Raw genomic sequence first — 7,467 nt, forward strand, 5'->3', positions numbered from 1 at the left:
GGAAAGATCCATAATTTTGACTGAGGTTTGCAACCAGGAGATAAAAAAGTCTCAATAGTAATCTTGTTCATGTGCTTTTAAAACCAGCTACAGTTTAAGACTTTATTAGTTATGGAAACTGTGTATGTTTGTGTATGTGTATATATTAAATAAAATACATGCCTCCAGTAATGCAGTGCCATTGATCTTGATGCATATCAGGGGAAAATCCCTTTTATGACAAGCACACAGAAAATGATAGCATGGTCTGACTTTCAAAAAATGCCTCACCATCTTTCTTACAGCTTTATTTTGCTAAGTGTCTGTTTTGTTGTGATCTGTTGTACCTCACAGCACCATTGTGACCATGGTGATGCCTCATTTGCATGATGTGTATGTTGTGTTTAATGTGAAATACATTTTCATTGAAGAGTCTGATGGCTTGCTAGTGTTTTGTTTGTTTCTGTAGGCTCAGTGAAGAAATGTTCTGAAACCAAATCACATTTTTAAAAACCTATGTGGGGAAAAACCAAAAATCCTGTGTTGGTGTCCTTTCCATGTCAACCTCATTAAAATTTCTCTGTTGTCAGTTCCAAGTGCAGCCAACTGTGGAAATAAGCTTAAGTGATGAGCTGTCCCCAGGACATGATGAACTTCTAGGTACAGTAAAGTTGCTGTACTTTCATACCACTGATGTAGGCAATTCTAGCTAGCTAAGATGCGGTTAACCTTAGTGTAATCCACAAAAACATTCCACATAGCAATCTGGCATTTAAACAGAATTATAATGGGTATAGTGACCCTTATTTTCCAGTAAGCTAAAACCCAGACCAGCTTTTTTTTTTTTTTTTTATATCTGATTCACGGCTTGTCTATATAGCCTGGGATACAGTACCAGCCAAGACCAAGAGCCAGGAGGGCAGAACTGGAATGGGAATGTTGGAACCCTCATGATAACTTTCTGGGCTGCCGTCTCTGAAGCCAGGGATCCAGTCAATGCAGCCCACCTCAGCTCTGCTGACAAAACCTCTGTTGAGTGCACAGGAGTGGACATTCTCTTTCCCTATGCTGGTCTTTGACAGTGGCATTACAAGTAGCTTCTGTCATCTTGAGCCCTGGCCACGGGTCGTGGTGGTGGCCAGTCACTCCTAAGAGCAATTTTTATTTTATGAACATTCTAAATTTTTCTTAGTATGTACAGGTTTTCTACTAGTCAAATGCTTTGTAAACTAAATTTGGAAAGCAAATGTAAAGAACTATTTTGTTTCTAGAGGTGCATTGGGGCACATTACCCATTACTTCGGGGCACAACACAGAGTGACCTCCATCCCCACTCTTCAGTATTGTTCAAGAAACACAATTATGTGAGAAAGTAGAGTGAGAATGCTTAGAAACGGAAAAGAGAAGCCTTTACAGATAGTGTTTGGGGGTGGGGCAGACCCAAAGAGAAACAAGTGAAAAACTCTTACAATATTTTCACAGGTGAGCCAACTACTAAAGAAAAATTAGTAGTTTTCTTACACATTAACAATTAATAGGAAATTGATGCAAAGAAATCTCAGAAAATTCCTGGAAATAACAAGCTATATCTAAAACTTGATTGGGGGACATTAGATGTGAATGGAAAGACATGTCATGTGCCCAGGTGGGAAAACTGTGTGTGTGAAGTAGACTAATAGTAGGTAGCCCTCACATTTGTGCAGTATTTATAAATTAAATCAAGTCCCAGTTAATGGAATTTCTTTTTTTGCAACTTGTAAATATAATTATACAGTACATGTAAGAAAGTAAACACAAAGCTAAGAAGCTTTAAAAAATGAGCTTTTAAAAAGGGAGAATTTCCCTGAACAAATAGCTAAATATTATGATAAAACTTCCATAACTAAAACAGCATAGTCTGATAAATAGATTTGGGAATCGAAAATAGACATCAGTGACATACCCAAGAGACATAAGAATATAATGTATGATGGCGCAGGGATGGATTATTTCTTCCTGTGGAAAGAGAGCATTTGGTTTAATGTCTCCTGAGGGTCAACTGAGTTTAATATCTCTGGTGGGATGTGAATAAGGGCCCAGAAGTCAATGAGTAAATTATAAAGACAGGATCAGGGTCCAAGGTTGGGTACCAGGTTTGGTTCAAGGTTTAATTCAGGGGAAAATTTAGGCATAAGGCTTGGGACAAACCTCTAAAGATCTTGAACAGATGCCCCGCCGTGATCTCAAGAGGTGAGAAGCAGTGGCCTCTACTTGCCATGGTTTAAGTTGCTTCTGCAGGAATGTACCTGAAGAGCAATACATTCTCAGTTCCTGCTGTACGTGAGGTGGTCCTAAGACTTCTCCAAGTTATGAGGTAGGTAGGAGAGGGTTACTTCCTTGAGGACAGAGAGCTAGAACTTGACAGAGCTGGGGTTGACTCCAGGCCCCTGCTTTGGTACCTCCAGGGGAGTTGACAGGTTCTTCTGCCCCTGAGAGCAGCTGAAGCTCTTTTGCTAGAGCAGGTGTTTACAGCTGAGAAGGGCCAGGACCCACATGGGGAATCCTAGTTCTGAGTGTGCTTAAAAAAAAAAACAACTACTGAGATATCATTCACATACTATAAAAAGTATCCCCCTTTTGTACAACTCCATCTTTGATTCATTCACAAAGTTGTGCAACCATCACCACTATCTAATTTTCATTCGAGTGTGCTTTTGTAAGCGTGTCTTATCCATCCATTCACTCAAAGCAGCGGAGCTTGGTTGTATTATTAGTTCATGTTCCCACTGTACCTAGAAGCAAGAACATGGGATTTGAAATAGTATTCCCTGAACCAATCACTTCCCCATCTTCCTGTCCTAACAGGCCAGATTAATGTGGTGTTTATGTAACCTGATTTATGTAGGCTGTTCTGTGTTGTTCCACATTCTCTGTGCATAAATATTGGATCAAATGCCCGACACGGACTCAGATGCCCAGTGTGGGCCTTCTAAGTTGAAGAGAAACATGGAGTGGGTGAAACAAAATGCTTTGAAAATTCTGAACCCTTGAAGACATACATGCCTTTAACAGTGACCATCAGATCTAGTGGGTGTGGAATGGCTCTACTTGTTCTTGTTTTCGGGACAGATGGCCCATGTTAACCAGGAGGGCACTCCGTGCTCACCCGGCCTGTGACCGCGCGTTTCTATCTCTGGCACCCGACCCCGGGTGGAGTCTCCAAACCCAGCAGATCCCTGCGTTGCGCTCCCGCGCTGCTCCTCCCGGGGGAGGAAGGTGAGTCTCCCCGGATCTGCCGCTTGTTGGGTCCCTGCTGGAGGAGCAGGGGCCCGACTGTGCCGCGGATCACGGTTTATGGCCACCCCGAGCTGAGAGCCCGCGCCTGGGCTCCGCCTCTGCAGCCGGCTTCCCTGCTCCGTTACCTGGGAGCTCTGCCACACTCAGGCACCCCCGGTCTTTCTGTGACCGCGAGGGTCCTGGATGAAAGACCTAAATGTGATACAGGAATCAATCAAAATCCTAGAGGAGAACACAGGCGGCAACCTCTTTGACCTCAGGTGCAGCAGCTTCTTCCTAGAAACATCGCCAAAAGCAAGGGAAGCAAGGGTAAAAATCAACTATTGGGACTTCATCAAGATAAAAAGCTTTTGCACAGCAAGGGAAACAGTCAACAAAACCAAAAGACAACTGACAGAATGGGAGAAGATATTTACAAATGACATATCAGATGAAGGGCTAGTATCCAAAATCTATAAAGAACTTAACAAACTCAACACCCAAAGAACAAATGATCCAGTCAAGAAATGGGCAGAAGACATGAATAGACATTTCTGCAAACAAGACATCCAAATGGCCAACAGACACATGAAAAAGTTCTCAACATCACTCAGCATCAGGGAAATACAAATAAAAACCTTGATGAGATACCACCTCACACCAGTCAGAATGGCTAAAACTTAAAAAAGTCAGAACTGGGTGTTATACGCAAGCAATGAATCATGGAACACTACATCAAAAACTCATGATGTAATGTACGGTGATTAACAGAACATAATAAAAAAAAGGTCAGGAAACAACAGATGTTGGTGAGGATGCAGAGAAAGGGGAACCCTCCTACACTGTTGGTGGGAATGCAAGCTGGTGCAGCCACTCTGGAAAACAGTATGGAGGGTCTTCAAAAAGTTGAAAATAGAGGGGTGCCTGGGTGGCTCAGTCGTTAAGCGTCTGCCTTCGGCTCAGTTCATGATCCCAGGGTCCTGGGATCGAGCCCCGCATAGGGCTCTCTGCTCAGCAGGAAGACTGCTTTCCCTCTCCCACTCCCCCTGCTTGTGTTCCCTCTCTCACTGTCTCTCTCTCTCTGTCAAATAAATAAATAAAATCTTTTAAAAAAAAAAAGTCGAAAATAGAGCTACCGTACGACCCAGCAATTGCACTACTGGGTATTTACCCCAAAGATACAAATGTAGGGATCTGAAGGGGCACCTGCACCCCAGTGTTTATAGCAGCAATGTCCACAATAGCCAAACTATGGCAAGAGCCAAGATGTCCATCAATAGATGAATGGATAAAGAAGATGTGGTATATATATATATGTATATATATATATACATATATATATACACATACACACACACACAATGGAATATTATGCAGCCATCAAAAAATGAAATCTTGCCATTTACAACAACGTGGATGGAACTAGAAAGTATTACGCTAAGCGAAATAAATCAATCAGAGAAAGACAATTATCATATGATCTCACTGATATGAGGATTTCGAGAAACAAGGCAGAGGATCACAGGGGAAGGGAGGGAAAAATGAAACAAGACGAAACCAGAGAGAGAGACAAACCATAGGAGACTCTTAATCTCAGGAAACAAACTGAGGGTTGCTGGAGTGGAGGGGGGTGGGAGGGACGGAGTGAGTGGGTGATGGACATTGGGGAGGGTATGTACTATGGTGAGCGCTGTGAATTGTGTAAGGCTGATGAATTGCAGACCTGTACCCCTGAAACAAATAATACATTATATGTTCATAAAAAAAAAAAAGCATACTCAGCATTCAGTAGCAGATTTGGCTTTGTAAAGAAAAAGAAAATAAATGGCAAGGCAAATAATAACCTATTTCTGTTTGGCTTGTTTTGTGTTATGTGTACTTGTGTGTTATTCATATACACACCAAGAGCTATGTGACCTTGTGCAAGCTACTGAACTTCTCTGTCCACACAAGTGAACAGCAAATAGTGTGAGGGCTGTGTGCTTGTGCTGTTAAACAACACGTCTGAACAAAGATCACCTTGTTCAAAGATGATTCAAAGAATATATATCTCTATCTATGTATCTGTATATAATAAAGTACACGAAAACTAATCACGGAAGGGAGAAAAGAGCATATTTGTGAAAATGATTGACTACAGAATCCAAAAGGGAAATGTTACCACCAGTTTAGCATCCTTTTTCAAGGAGGTAAGATTAGAAGCAAAAGCAATAGGACGATTTGAAAGAGAGAGAGGGAGAGGAAGGAATGAAGCAAGGAAACTAAAATCTCAATAATGGAATTTAAGGAAAAACAGAAGCAGAAATAATGCTTTGGGAAACCTTATCAGTAATATATGTTTTAAGATTTTATTTATTTATTTGACAGAGAGAGACACAGCGAGAGAGGGAACACAAGCAGGGGGAGTGGGAGAGGGAGAAGCAGGCTCCCTGCCGAGCAGGGAGCCCGATGCGGGGCTCGATCCCAGGACCCTGGGATCATGACCTGAGCCGAATGCAGACGCTCAACGACTGAGCCACCCAGGCGCCCCCTCCTGTTGCATTTTTTTTTAAGATTTTATTTATTTATTTGACAGAGGCACAGCGAGAGAGGGAACACAAGCAGGGGGAGTGGGAGAGGGAGACACAGACTCCCAGCTGAGCAGGGAGCCCGATGCGGGGCTCGATCCCAGGACCCTGGGATCACGACCTGAGCCGAATGCAGTCGCTCAACGACTGAGCCACCCAGGCGCCCCTTATCAGTAATATTGAAAGCAAATTTGAGTTGTACAGAATGTCAAAAAAGGATAAAGAGGGGCGCACTTCTCCCTCTCCCACTTCTCCTGCCTTGTTTTCCCTCTCTCTCTGTCTCTCTTTGTACTCAGTGTTCTGGCCGTACTGAAGTGTTTGCAGTTTAAGACAAATACTGCTTTTGCTTCCATTCCATTGCACGTGTTGTCCCATCTGTCTGGTTAAGAAGGGTGGACCTTTTTATCAGCATATATATGGCTTCAGTCCAGGAAGGTTTTCTTCTATTCTACCTTCAAGAATTGTTTCTGCTTTATCCATTCATCTGTTGAAGGGCATCTTGGGTCCTTCCACAGTTTGGCTATTGTGAACATTGCTGCTATGAAAATTGGGGTGCAGGGCGCCTGGGTGGCTCAGTTGTTAAGCGTCTGCCTTCAGCTCAGGTCATGATCCCAGGGTCCTGGGATCGAGTCCCACATCGGGCTCCCTGCTCAGCGGGAAGCCTGCTTCTCCCTCTCCCACTCCCCCTGCTTGTGTTCCTGCTCTCGCTGTCTCTCTCTCTGTCAAATAAATAAATAAAGTCTTAAAAAAAAAAAAAGAAAATTGAGGTGCATATGGCCCTTCTTTTCGCTACATCTGCATCTTTGGGGTAAATACCCAGTAGTGCAATTGCTGGGTCATAGGGTAGCTCTATTTTTAACTTTTTGAGGAAACTCCATACGGTTTTCCAAATTGGCTGCACCAGCTTACATTCCCACCAAAAACTTCTCTAGAAGGCTAGAGAGGTGAAGTAGGAACCAGATAATGAAAGGCCTTATATGGCCCCCTGCCATCCCCCCCCGCCCCCTGCCAGTCCAGAACAGCCTCTGGGAGCAGTGTGGGCCCACGGCTCTGATCACAGTCTTCTCGCAGGGGCCTGCTGACCCGCAAGTACAAGTATGAGGACAAGGACGGGAAACAACCCGTGGGCCGCTTCTTCGGGAAATACTGGGCTGAGATCTACAGCAATCGCCTCTGGAAGGAGCACCACTGCGAGGCCATTGCCCTGGTGGAGAAGGCCCTGCAGGCCGCATACGGCGGCAGCGCCCCCACATGAGCTTGGCCGCCCTCCGGTGGATGTACCACCCCTCACAGCTCCAGGGTGCCCATGGGGACGCAGTCATCCTGGGCATGGCCAGCGTGGGGTAGCTGGCACAGAACTTGGCAGCAACCGAGGAAGGGCCCCTGCAGCTGGCCGTGGTACAGGACTTTGATTGAGCCTGGCACCTGGTTGCCCACGAATGTCCCAACTACTTCAGCTAGGGCCAGTCCTGGCTCCAGCTACCAAAGTTTTCTCTTTTTTTGGTCGCCTCTTCTATTCTCTCATCCTGACCAGTCTGTCTTAAGTTGATTTAACATGGTCTTTTTTGATTGCCAAAAAAGAAGAAGGAGAAGGGGAAGGGGAAGAGGAGGAGGAGGAAGAAGAAGAAGAAGAAGAAGAAGAAGAAGAAGAAGAAGAAGAAGAAGA

At 44.3% G+C, this 7,467-nt stretch overlaps 1 protein-coding gene across 3 annotated transcripts in view; it reads left to right on the forward strand.

The window, feature by feature from the left end:
- Positions 1-414, forward strand: part of MAP7D2 (MAP7 domain containing 2) — a 113,711-nt gene extending 113,297 nt beyond the window's left edge. For all 3 annotated transcript variants that reach the window (XM_044911711.1, XM_044911712.1, XM_044911713.1), the window contains one exon: positions 26-414. The gene's annotated coding sequence lies outside the window, so the exon portion shown is untranslated. The remainder of the gene's footprint in view (positions 1-25) is intronic.
- Positions 415-7,467: the final 7,053 nt, after the last annotated feature.

Source organism: Neomonachus schauinslandi, chromosome X (assembly GCF_002201575.2).
Source record: "Neomonachus schauinslandi chromosome X, ASM220157v2, whole genome shotgun sequence".
Taxonomy (NCBI): domain Eukaryota; kingdom Metazoa; phylum Chordata; class Mammalia; order Carnivora; family Phocidae; genus Neomonachus; species Neomonachus schauinslandi.